The sequence below is a fragment of the Calliphora vicina genome, chromosome 2, assembly GCF_958450345.1.
Source record: "Calliphora vicina chromosome 2, idCalVici1.1, whole genome shotgun sequence".
Lineage (NCBI taxonomy): Eukaryota > Metazoa > Arthropoda > Insecta > Diptera > Calliphoridae > Calliphora > Calliphora vicina.
In genome coordinates this window covers 9,243,972-9,257,898 of record NC_088781.1, presented here as the reverse complement: position 1 = coordinate 9,257,898, position 13,927 = coordinate 9,243,972, and the positions used below count along the sequence as shown (strand labels likewise).

At 27.5% G+C, this 13,927-nt stretch overlaps 1 protein-coding gene across 5 annotated transcripts in view; it reads left to right on the top strand.

Annotated features, from left to right (window-relative positions):
* The first annotated feature begins 551 nt into the window (after positions 1 to 551).
* Positions 552 to 13,927, top strand: part of LOC135952518 (putative uncharacterized protein DDB_G0282133) — a 71,457-nt gene continuing 58,081 nt past the window's right edge. For 3 of the 5 annotated variants that reach the window (XM_065502516.1, XM_065502515.1, XM_065502514.1), the window contains exon 1: positions 552 to 2,694. The gene's annotated coding sequence lies outside the window, so the exon portion shown is untranslated. The remainder of the gene's footprint in view (positions 2,695 to 13,927) is intronic. The other 2 variants (XM_065502517.1, XM_065502518.1) reach the window with 2 other exon arrangements.

Below are 13,927 nucleotides of genomic sequence, written 5' to 3'. Positions count from 1 at the left end.
GGGGAGCTTCGTTGTTCGCATTCGTAACAAAGAGAGTTTATTCGTGTTGTCATCGTCATCGTCTGTCGTCTTCTTCTGTTATGTGATAGTGGTTGTTGGTGTGTTTGTACATTTTAAGCAAAAGTACTCTTTTTTCACAATTTTCATTATTCTTTTGCATTTTGATTGTTTGATGCATTTCAAATTTTCGTGTTGGGGATTTTTGCAGTTGTGTTGTTGCTGTTGTTGATAAACACTGCGTGTTTTGTACTCGTACTTAGTTTTTTTTTTTATTATTATTTCAGTTTTTTTTGTATCCATTGTGGTGGATACTCTTGCTTGTTTGTCTTGTGTATTTACTCAGAGTAAGCAGTTTTTTTTTGTTATTATTTCTGCTACTGGATGTTATGAATTTGCTGTTCAATTGTAATGTGTACGGATGTATGTATGCATGTACTTAGTCTCTTTGATTTTGCTCTCTTTCCTGTTTTACGAGTTGTACTCGTAATAACTCTTGGTAACTCTTGCTTTCTTTGCATTATCACTTGTTGTTTGAGGCGTTATATTTCGTTGTTGTTACTGTTGTGGTCTTTAGTCTTTGGCATGTAATGGACTCGTATGAGTCTTGATAATTTTTATTGTTTACGAGTACGAGCAGTGCGGGTCTGTGTGGTGTTTTTTGTCAGAACTAAAGTAAAGTATGAGTAAGACCATCATACCAGGCCATCAGATCTCGGTGTGATTTTCGTGTACGAGTTGGACTCACTCACTGTCAGCCAGTCAGACAAATTGTGTAAGTGTGTGTTTGTTGGATGGCAGATTTTGTTGTGTATTATTGTGTGGTTCGAGTTAATACTTTGTGCTGGGGTGATGTTAATGTTGCTGCTGCTGCTGCTAACTGTTGTTGTTATAGTATAGCTGCTGCTGTCTGTTTTGTCTTGCTTGGCTGGCTGGCTAGTTGGTTGGTTCGTTTGTTGTTTGGTTTGATGGGTCTGGCGTTGCTTGCATACTCTTTTTGAAAATAGTTACAAGATGTTCATCGAAGTGAATAGAACATCTAAGCGGATGATGAACATTAATACGGTTTAACATTAATTGTTACTAAATCTTCAACATCATCACCGCCAACCAACCATCTCCAGTAACAGAACCTCAAAACAAACAAACAAAAAAAAATCAGTAAAAGAAAAACACACTAAAATCAAGCGAATCTCCTCTTGCTCTGCCAAAAGTGTAAATTGACATCATCCTCTCGTGTGTGCGTGTGTATATGGGATGCATGTTGTATGTTCACGTGCGAGTGTGTGTGTTAAACATGTCGGTGTGTCTGTCGCATTGTATCTGTGTGTTAAATAAATAGCTCTTTTTCGTATTGTTAACGTTTCAAGCATTTCATTGGGTCTTTGTTGTGCTTTTTTCAATTTTATTTTTTTTTTGTCTGAAACTGCAATGAATTTGTGAAAAATAAAGAATAAGTAGCAACAACAACTTTAGCAGTTAAAGAGTATTTATCTGTAAGAGCTACCGAGAGTATCAATGCGCGGCATATTCAAAAATTCAATACAATAGTAATGGAAAAAACAGAATTCACTTTTACCACAACTGTTTTACTGATTGTACAAGAAAATTAGACAAAAGTGGAAATTTAATTAAAAAAACAACAAGGAAATAAAAATATGAAATAAAATATTTTATAAAAAATAACAATCAAACAAAAAGTTTTAAAAAAATCAAATAAACAAAAAAATATCTTAAAGATAAAAAAAATATTTTTTTTAATTTTCTTTATAAAAAAAAAGAATCAAAAGAAAAATAACAATAGAACAAAAAATTCCAAAAAAGTTTTAAAAAATCAAACCAATGGAAAATAAACAAAATTAAAAAAAATAAATATATTTTGTAATATTCTTAAAAAAATTCAATACAAACATATGACCAGAATTTTTATAAATTTAAAAGAAAAATCTTTACAAAATGTTAACAAAATTGTATATAAAATGAAAATTTTTCAAAATAGTGCATTTTCAAATTCTATAGAATTAAAAATGAAAGCAAAAACCAGCAAAAGAATTTTAAAGTGTTTTTAAGTGGTTTTTTCACACAAAAAAAAAGAAAAAAATAAAACAAAAATGTTATCTTTAAATAAACATACATACATTTCTACATACATTTATGTATATAAAAACCAACGAGTGTTTATTCCTGAACATGTTTAACATTTAAATGCAAAAAAAAGCAAAAAATCTCAAAGAAAACAAAAAAAACTATTTGGTCTACAGCCATCATCAGCAGCCAACAAAACCTAAACGCGCTGCTGTTAAAGACTCAAAAAAAAAGAAAAATATTTTTAAATAAAAAAATAAACTTCCTAGTGCTAAAAATATACACACAAGAATTTGTTTCTAAAAGTGTTTAAGTGTTTGAAACGGATAATAAAAAAACAACAATTTTCTTTAAATTCAAAATAAATAAAAAAACAACAACATTTTGTCAACTTCCAAAACAAAATAAAAATTTTGCAAATTAAAAGAAAAAAAAAACAGAAAAAAGCATTTTTTAAATTTAATTACAAAGAAAACAAGCTACTTTTACAAGTTAGTGGAAATTTGTTAAAATCTGGATACATTCTACCTAACATTTCATTTGTTTTTGGATAATTTATGAAAAACTCCTTTATAACTTTTGGATTATTTAAACATTTTCTTTTAACATAAGGTAAGTGAAAAATTAAAAAAACTAAAATAGAAAATTTTCATTGTCATTTTAAACAAAAAAATGTGTTGTTACCTTATCAGTGTTTATTTTTCAAGAGTTTTAAAGACCCCCTACTTAGTTCTCTGTACGCTATAAATATTTCGTAATCATTTGATTTGACAATTTAATGCCTAGATTTTATTTGGATTTAACCGATAATTGTGTTAACAAGCTTATTTTTTAACAATAAATTAATAAAAAATTTTAATGGAGTACAAAATGATTTACAATAAAATTTATTTGAAATTGTAAATAAAAAACTATTTATAAGATTTAATTTTGAAGTGTTATTATTACTTGGTTTAATAATATGTCATAAACGTGGGAAAATGAAAAAAAAAATCTTAAATATATAGTAGAGAGATCGACGTGTAATGACAGTAGTTTTTCAATAGAACCAACATTCTAAAAAGGTTTTAAAACATAGCTAAAATTATCTTTTATAGTACTTTTAATTTTAGCTGATTTCCGTCGCAGAAGAAAATACAAATTTAATTTATTTCTAGACATTGTTCCTTTATACTAATTTCTGAAATATTAACTTTGCATGCATAATCATGTTAAAAGCATATTTTGACTGAAAATTGCATATTTTACATAAACAGAGAAAACTGATTCGTGATAGCAACCGAATTTGTTGCCAATCGAATGATTCGGTTGCACACATAGCAATTTTCAGTTCTATTAACAGAAAGTCAGTTGATAAGGAAGAATTTCGGTTGAAGCAACCAAACTTTTGTTATCCCTTCTAAAATTTTGTAGCCGCTACTGTAAAATTCGGTTATATGGACTTTTTGTTTTGATAAATTTAAAAACATGTTCAATCAGCATAACCACAAAAGCCTTAAAGTAGATTTTAAACCAATAAAGTCAAACATGATTTTAAATTTTGTACCATAAAAACCATTTTAAATTTGTTTTAATCTTTTTTTAATTTTTTCTTTTCATTGTTTACTTCCATTAAAAAATATTTTCGATTATTTGAATCTGTGTTTGAAAAAGTTTTAAAGGCTTATTTTAAAATCCTTCTTATGGTAAAGAAAAAACAAAAGTTCTACTTTAAAACAAAATCTTTTTTAGCATAAATTAGCTTTAAAATTTCTTTTGTGGTTAGGCTGAATATGTTCATTTCAATTGAAACTGATAATTTTGACTTGAAATCAGAAATTTTTAATGTTGGAAATTGATAAAGTTTCAATTGAAATTTAGTAATTCAATTTGAATTCAGAAAAATTTTATTAAATTGAGAAAATTTCTATTAAAATTTAAAAAATGTCAATTTGAAATTGAGAAAATGTTAATTATAATTAAGAATTTCAATTTGAAATAGAGAAATTTCAATTTAAATTAAGAAGTTTTTAATTTGAAAAATGTTGAATTTGAAATTTCTAAAAAAAAAATATTTTATTATGATTTAGTATTTAATTATTTATTTAATAAACATTTGATTTTAATTTTTGATGTAATGTTTAAATTAAAATTTAAAAAATTTCAATTTAATGTTGAGAAAGTTTTAATCATAGAGAAACATAGACCGGAAACTAGAAAAAAACTCAAACAAAAAAATTACTCAAAATAATCACACATAGTGTTGTTTTTGTTTTCACATAGTTTTTTCTACTAATACATTCTCACCAATTAGGTTTTTGACAACTGAGTTAGGTCTTTGACAGGAGAGTTTCCGTTCTATGTCTATTCTCTATAAAGTTTCAATTGAAATTCAGAAATTTTCAATTTGAAAAATTTTGAAGTTCAAATTTCTTAATTTATTTTTTTTATTTTATTAAGATTTATAGTAAATTTTCTACTTTAATGTGTTATTTAGAAAAGCTTTTCAAATAAACAATTAATTTAAATGTTTGGTGTAATGTTTTAAATGTTTCTATAATGTATAAATAACAAATTACAAATATGGATAGCGCCATCTGATGAAATTATTATTAGTGACTAATATGCAAAAAAAATTTACCAAATACAAAAATGGGGAAAAACATAAATATTTTTACTGCACTTAGTGCGCCGCTGATATTTTATTTTGTTATGATACGAGTATTTTCAAACTACAAGTCCGATTAAACTCAAATATATACATATATACAAATTACAGAGAAGATCTTAAGTTTACAGAAAAAATTAGTTTGAATTCAAACATTTTAATTTTTGGCCATGACTTAATTTTATTTATTTTTCTAATAACTTTCGTATTACTAAAAGAATAATTTCTCCAAAAATATTTTGTAATAGCCTATAAATTCCAAAATAATCCATCCAAAATTTTGTTAAATTCGTTTAATTTAACTAATTGTAAAAAGTTTTCAAAGTGAAATGGAATTTTTTTGCATTATTTCCTAAAACTAGGAACATTTTGACAAAGTTTTAATGCTAAAATTAGCTCTTATTTGTTTGGCAAATTTCTTACGAACAGATTTTGCCGAATTAGCAGTTATCATTTCCTAGTCGCATTTTAATCCACCTCTTGCTATAGCTAGAAGTTGAGATCTCTATCTTGTACATTTTCCTGTTTGTCTATCTGGAAATACTACACATTTCCTCATACTTTTATTCCTCTCTTGCCGAATGGATTAACACCCTAAAACATAATGCGAGTATTTGGCTGGACTATGCGATCTTTGTCTTTAGTGTCAAAATCACCACTTCTGAACCAAACAAACCATCTCTCGTACGTTGAAACCGATGGAACACTTTCACCATAAGCTTTGATGAGAAATTGTAAAATAATTAAAGCAAAACTTTTCGCAAATGACACTTTGTTGGTACAAAATTCGACATTTTCGAAAAAAAAACTTTGTTGATTACACTATAATATTCAATATCCAAATGAGAATAATTGACAGATATGTACCCTTCAAAATGACATATGGGCAATTCCACGAGAATCGCTACCACAACTTAAAACACAAAAACCCTTTAAACTTTTTTTCAAGATGATTTGTATAGAAGAAAATAATAAAAGGTTACTATGTGAACGTATTTAGCTCATATTACAACATCTTAAAGACAAAAATAATATTTTGAACTGATTATATTTAATTTTTTAATGTTTTATGTATGTTTTAGGCTAGCTTGTAGAATGAAATGAATTTGACTGATTATTTTTTTGCTATTGTCAAATTGTTTATTGAAACCGAATGTATATTTTCTATTCACTTTTTTAGTTTCTGTATAAATATATTTACAGAATATATATTGTTTTATTATAAAAGAAAAATCTGTCACGTACGGTATGTCACGTACGATATTAAATTTTATTTATTATAAAATCATACAGAGATTGTTTTTATTTAAATATGACGGGTTGTAAAGGAAAAATATGTCGTTTATTGTAAGAAATTAAAAGAAAATATAACACCTCTCACGATTCTAATATTTTCGCATATTTCTACATGTACCTCTAAATTAGTTCCGTTTTATGTCACGTACGATATACCCTTATTGCGCTTAATATTTTGGATAACAAAATCTATTTCACTCTATAGGCGTACAAATGTCCCGTACGATGATATGGAATTGCCCATATAAGTTATTAAAAACAAAAACCGCGTTAAAATGATACGCCATCTATTGTAAATCCCGCATTTTTAAGTCCTTTGAAGTGTCCATTATTATGACATTTCTCTCATGTTTTTTGGTTAAAAAGATTTTATAAAACAATATTTAAAGTCTAGAGTCATGTTTCTCATAAACAAATTTTAAAAATCGCTTAAAAAATTCACCTTTTTTTTGCAACCCAAAATATCTCTCTCATTATTATTATTACTTGCTTGTGTAGAAAGAGATTTTCCATATAAAAATAAACCTCTCGCTCATTTCCAAGCATTTGTGTATTGCCTTAATAGTTCGTTCATTGTGTTTTGCAGGAAATCTTAATTATTCTAGGTTCCTGATTAACTTCCTACATTACTTTATGCATACTTTATATTAAAACACAAACAAATGAATAATTACGCTTATTTCATAAAAAAAAATAAAGAAAATATTATTTCAATAAGCAGACAAATATTTGACAAAAGCTGTCTGTGATCTTTGCAGCACCTGTAGTTATGAAAAAGAAACAGCAATTTTATTTTAATAATATTTAATGTTTAAAATAAAAATAAAAACACAAATAAATAAATAAACAATACAAATCTTTAACATAAATAAATTATGACATTTAATTGTCACCACGTTTATGTATCTTGTTGCTTCAATCTCATTTGTTGTTTGTTTACTTTTTATGTCATTTGCCTGTAAATTGTGTTTTCTGCGTTTTTTTTTTTTGTATATTTAATAAAAATAATTCTATTTGATTGATGAGACATAATAATTAATATTTTTTGCAAAGAATTGTTGAATATTAAATATATTTTTGTTTTATTGTATTTTTGTTTTTCTTTATGTAGCCGAAAAAATGCAACTCTTAAATTTATGTTCATTATTATGGGATATTAATTAAGATTATTTTTTTTTTAAATTAAAAAGAACAAAAAAATCACATCTTTGTTTGTATTAAAGAAAATTTTAACAGCAACTGTAATTAAAAAATATTTATTTTTATTTATAAAGTATTTTTTAGCTTACTACATAAAAACTGTAATTCACAACTGAAATAATAACTGCTTTAGCTTCTTTTCTTAGCAATTGCTATTCACTGCAAATTGATATGTTATGATTATGTTTTTGCTTTATCTTAAAAATAATCTAAATAAAAGGAAATGGTTAGATTTCCTTGACATAATGCAAAACTTTCAACAATTTTCTTTTCAATTCATTTAATTTTATTTAAAATTGACTTTCTCCATCTTTTCTGCAATGACCTCGTGCCTTAACTGTTACATTTTTGCTATATGTTTCATAACTTCTTAAACATACACACATACATAATTTGAAAATCTTTTTTTTTTAAATAAAATTTCGTTTAAGTACATTTTATTTGTATCTACATGCATAAATATAAAGACGAAACGGCAACCAAAAGAAACAATTTTCTTTAGTTTTTCAATTTATTTGAAAGATATTGCAAGAACGTACAAATAGGTACTCGTCGTACAACGTTGTTGTTTAGTTAGTTGGTTGTTATTTTGCTCTTCTGTTGTTTTTAACCATGGCACTAGAAGATTTTCTTCTTGTTATTTTTTTTCACTTTTTTTTCTTTTTTAATTTCAAACAAAACATCTCTACTTTTTTGGCCAGCAGCCAAAAAATGTTCATGTTTAAACACACTTGTTTTTCTGCTTAGTTTTTCTTTTGTTTTTGTTGTTGTTCTTGCTTTTCTTTTGGTCTACAAAAAATAGTTGTGCTGCTGCTGGCTGGCTGGTGGAATGAATGGTGAAGATGAGATTTTTCGGATGCTGCTGCCAGTTGCTGCTGTAAACACCTTGTGCTATAATTATAAAATCAATCAAGGCATTTTTTTTTAACTTTTAAAATAAATAAATAAATAAATTAGCAATAACTTAGGTCATTTGTTAAATAATTTAGAAAACATGTTGTGTGTTATATTCTTTTGTCAAATTTTTTTCAATTTTATGCCTTTAATTTGAACTTAATAACAATTTTCATTCACACATTTTCAGTTTTGTTATAAATTTTAATATATAGGTATTGTTTTTATGCAATTTTATTTTGGAAACAAATAGTCAATAGTTAGACAATCAATTTATTATCTTTGGCTAATGAAACAAATCCATATTGTATCTATCCTTTAAACTTTTGAATTTTGCCAAAGAATATGAACATTTTAAATTGTTCGCGAGTGAATAAAATTACGAAGAATGCAATTTTAATTTTTTTTAAATAATTTTCAGATTTTATTGAGGATTTTTAAATGAAAATCTTGTGAATGAAACTCTAAATTATTTACATAAATCATATCTTACGCGATTTGACATAATAAAAATGTAAAATGAAGATAATGTTATGAAATTGTACTTGAATTCAAATATAACGATTTTAATGGATGATTTAAAAGTAGCATAATGCCTTTAAATAACAGTGCTGTAATAGCAAACTGTAACATATCTGTGGGCATTATTAAATAAAAGCTTTCAGTTGATTTGATCGTAAGTTGTCAACGCTGTATTCGAATTCGAATATTCAGTTAAAGAACATTGTAGAAAGTACACCACAGATGGCGTATGTATTAGTAAGATCTAGAATATTCGAATTTTGACAGTTAAAGAACAATCTGGAGTGCAGATGGCAATGTTATAAATAGTGGCAGAGGTTGCAGTCGTTAGTGAGTTTATCAGAGACGCTATTCGAATAAACATCAACTGAGTGCCTTAAAGTGTGCTGTATTTTTCAAGTGAAAGTGTCTTTATTTCTGCGATTTTATAAACGTGTATAAAAAAACACTGAGTGACTATTGTGTTGTTGTTGTACATTTTAAATAAATAAAGAGTTGTTACAATTTTTAAACTACTAAACGGCTTTTATTTGCAATCAAAAATATCCGGTTTATATAAAGGAAATAAACCAACGTTTTAAAAAGGTTAAAACGTAACAATAATATATTTGCTTGATGAATCTAAAACATTCAATTGTTCGCGAGGGAATTAAATTTAGAAGAATAGAATTTTAAATTTTTAAATAAGTTTCAGTTTTTGTTGACGATTTTTAAATATGAATCTTGTGAAAGAAACTCTGAATCTCTTAAATCATAACTTCGACAAAAACTTAATAGAAAATGGAGTTAATATATTTGGCTAATTAGGCAAATATGTATACATCAATCTTTTAATGTTCTAAATTTCGCTAAGGAACATATTCGTTTTCAGTTATTCGCAACCGAATAAAATTCCAAAGAAAAATTTACCCAGGTACAAAATATTACGATTTTCGATTCATTCGCCATTCGTTTTTTCCAGCGAATAAAATTTAAAAGTTTAATCTTAATAGAAAAATTCATTTAAAATTAATGTAAAAATTTATAAAGAAGATTCTTATCAAGAATTAAACCTGTAGTTCGGGCAACTGTCCCTGATATTTAGGTTCACAACTGATTATAGGACAAGATATATGACTATTTATTCTAATAAGTAGGAGAAACTCAAGTGATCCTCATATATGATAATTATGTTGTCTTTTAGGCAGACAGAGGAATACAACTTATGGCAAATTTAATGAAATTGAGTGCTTTATTAGAACAGCTCCTTAATTGGTTTCTTGACAATCCATGTAACTTCAGTGGGTGGCAATTACAGTGTTGTTTAATCCTGAATGGTCTCAGGATTAAATAAAAGTCTAATGGCCATTATTACAAAAAGTTCAGGAGGATCGAAATGTATCATGCTTCATTTCGGCAGGGCAATGATGTCCAGCCAAGTTTATAGAATTCTTTTTTTAGGGCATTTTAGTCTTCAAAGTCAACTCAAATCGTTATTTAGAACTTTCTGGAAACAAGATCGAGCATGTCGTATTTAAAACCTTATAACCAAAACAAAAATGTGTTTAATGACGATTTGTAAATAAAATTTCGTTGACTTGCCTTCTAAAATACCTACATAAGTGTTTTTAACAAATTTTGAGCAGATTTAAAAACAGGTATTTTTAATATATAAAAGCAGTGGGTCGATTCTGGTTCTGTGAAACACAAATTGCGATTCCCGTTCTTCAATTTGTTTTATTCCACTTGTTCTTTTCATATGAAAATATTTGAATTTATTTATCAGTTTTTCACTAAACGAGAATCAGAAACTCTATAAAAATATGAAAAAACTTTTCATTTCACCGTTTCACAGAACCAGAATCGACCCCCAAATATATTTGGGAATAGGTGATGAACAAAATTATCTAAAAACTAAACATAAGCTTTTTTACAGGTAAGGGGATGATTTATTAATGAAAATTGAACGAAGAAACACAAATTTGCTGCACATATGTCCTTGAATGAAATTAATTGACCCCAAAGAGTCAGTCTAGTGGCTGGTTCCATACATAGTACTAACAAGAGACAGTAAAATGACAATTTCTCCAACAATAGATTTCCAATAGTGGTCAAAATAATCATGACATAATGTCTAATATAATAAACATATTGAACATGCTACATTCTAGATTACTTAGGGATATTAAAGTGACAATTGGCTCTATGTTAGATTACCTGGGATGGGTAGAGTAACCAGTTGAGTTTGATACAAGTGAAGTGCCTTCTAATTATGTTTCTCTTACGTAAGTTCTTTAAACTCTTGAGGGATTTTGGTTTAGTTGATTGACACCAAACAGTCAGTATAGTATCTGCTGCATACGTAGTGTATATTTACTCATAAAATACAGTAAAATTACAATTTCTCCAACATTTGATTTCCTGTAGTGGTTAAATGTAATAAACATATTCAATTTGCTACATTCTAGATTACTTAGGGACAGTAAGGTGACAATTAACTCTATGTTAGATTACCTGTGATGGGTAGAGTAACCAATTGAGTTTAATTTTATTTATAGCCAACCATAGCAAAATTTTTCTGAAGGATAGAGGTGAAGGCACTTCCTTTTAATTATGTTTCTCTTAAGGGATTTTGGTTTACTTATGGACTACTTTTGTTTTCCGTTGATCTTATTCCAGCTACCATTATTGATCCAAAGCCTTTGTAATAACAATTAATTTTAAATCGAGATTATTTAAAGATTTCTTCGAACTATTTTCTAATTCTACCAATAGCTATTTTGAAAATTCTATAAAAATTTCCCCTGGTGTATCAATTTTCTATTACGGTGCTAAATCTTTGGTCTCTTGCGTTGCTTTCAAAGTTCTTGTGTGTGTTTTTTTTTCATTCGAATTTCAAATTTTATTCAATTTAATAGCCAGCCATGTTTTAAGTTGAATTTTATTTGTCTAATTTATGTTTTGTTTTCCGTCAAAATGTGTGCTAATTTTAACAAATGTTTATGGGCCTATGTTTTGCCTAAATTTTTTCGCTGGCTCTTTTGTTTTATAAAAAAACAAAGTAGCTACATAAATTAATGTATATATATTTATTAACTGTATTTTTAAACCACTTGTATTACTTTTCTATGTGCGGTCTGGGTGCTTTTGATACGATAAAATAAAAACTTATTTATAACCTGAAATATGAGGAAAAAAATATTTTTAGTTTTGTTTGCAGAAAACACTCATGGAAATATAATTGGTAGAATTAAACAAACCATCTATAGAATTTGAAAATTTCTAAATTATATAGATTTTCCCATTATTTGTTGTTGTTTTTTACAAATCAAGATTTTCGATATTGAAATAATAATAGACCATAAGCGAACTAAGATCAATTCTACTCGATCACGAACGCAGTAATTCGGCGCCTGGTCTTCAGGTTTTTTTTTTCTAGTGGAAAATTTGATTTTTGATTTTTTTGGCTAGATGTTTTTTTTTCTTTTATTTTTGTTTTCGTTCAGTTTTTTCTTGTCTTGATTGTTACACACTATTTATTGAGTGTTTTTTATGTTTCTTTTTGAATTGTTTGCTTTTTATTTCCTTGAGTGTAAACCCACTCAATTACAAAAGAAAAAGAACATCTCTTTTTCTATTTTATTTGAATTTGCATGTAAATTTTCCAGCAACAATTAAGCACGTATTAGTTTTTCTTTTCTTTTTCAAAAACACAAAAAAAGCAGCAAACTTTAATAGAACACTGTTTTAAGTTTTTTTTTATTATTGAGTCAACTGCAGCTTTTTAAAGACTTCCACAAAGCAGGTGTTTTTCTGCTAGGAAAAAAACAACACAGAAAAAGAAGCTGAATAAAACCCCTAGATTTTGAAAAACAAGAAAAGAATTGCCTGCAGTATAATTAAACTTATACGTTTTATACACTCATGTAGGTATATTTAGATGTATAACAAGTGTGTCCTTCATTTACAGCATTTACAGTTGAGAATTCTTTCTTCTATTCTATTTAAAAACCCCAAGATTTTGTTCATGGCTTTTTTTTATTTATGCTGCTTTATTTTTTTTAGAAATATTTTGTGGTTTATTTCAAGTATTTAAAGGTTTCTCTTTTTTTATTAAAATGCCATAAATATAACAAATACCATAACATGAGTGTTAAATGACATTTATTACTTGTTATATACATATTTTAGTTATTTGGATTACTCTGACTTTTAGGGGTCTGCAAGTGTGTGCAGCCCCCCGCGCCTGCTTTAAAAAAGAAACATTGATGGTTGGATGGCTGATGACGCAGCTTTGAAGCACAACATCTTAAAGAAATCAACCACAATAATTGAAATATTAAGAATACATAATAACAATTAAGAGCAAAATAAGAGTAATAACAATACAACAGAGAAACTATTTAAAACAAGTAAGAAAGTATGGTCGGTCAAGCCCGACCATATAATGCCCAACACTAAGTAAAAGAGCAAAAACATTTTTCTTTTAAAATTTCAATAATTTATATTTTTGAGTGATTTTCGGAAGTGGGCCTTATATGGGAGCTATAACCAATTATGGACCGATCACCATGAAATTAGGTCGTGTAATTTATGTCTGTATTAAAGGTAACTATGTTGAATTTTGTGTGTATTCCAACATTTTTAAGCGATTTATGCACGTTAAAGTTATTTTCGGAAGCGGGTCTATATGGGAGCTATGACTAATTATGGACTGATCGTAACAAAATTTGGTGACATGAATTTCGTGTATATAAAACTTATTTGGAGCAGAATTTGTGGAGATACATATATAAATTAAACATTTATGACCGATAAAGTCCAATTTTGGAAGGACATTTGTATGGGGGCTAGGTGAAATAATGGACCAATTTTGGCCAGTTTTAATAGGCTTGGTCCTTGGGCCGAAAAATTAATATGTACTAAATTTGATCGAAATATTTTCAAAATTGCGACCTGTACTCTGCGCACAAGGTTTACATGGACAGCCAGCCAGACGGACGGACATCGTTTAATCGACTCAGAAAGTGATTCTAAGTCGATCGGTATACTTTAAGGTGGGTGTATACGTTAGGTGGGTCCCACTATGGTGGTGTAGGGTATAAATATAGTTGTAAATGTTTACCATAACCATTTCAAAATTTTTAAAAATTTTTTAACTATATTATGTTGTGGTTGTGGTAACCATAATATGTTAAAGTTACCATTCACATCATTGTAGCAATCATACACTACACCATATTATGTTGTTCTAGGATTATGGTTATCATAATCTGAGAACAACATATTATGATATAATGATTCATC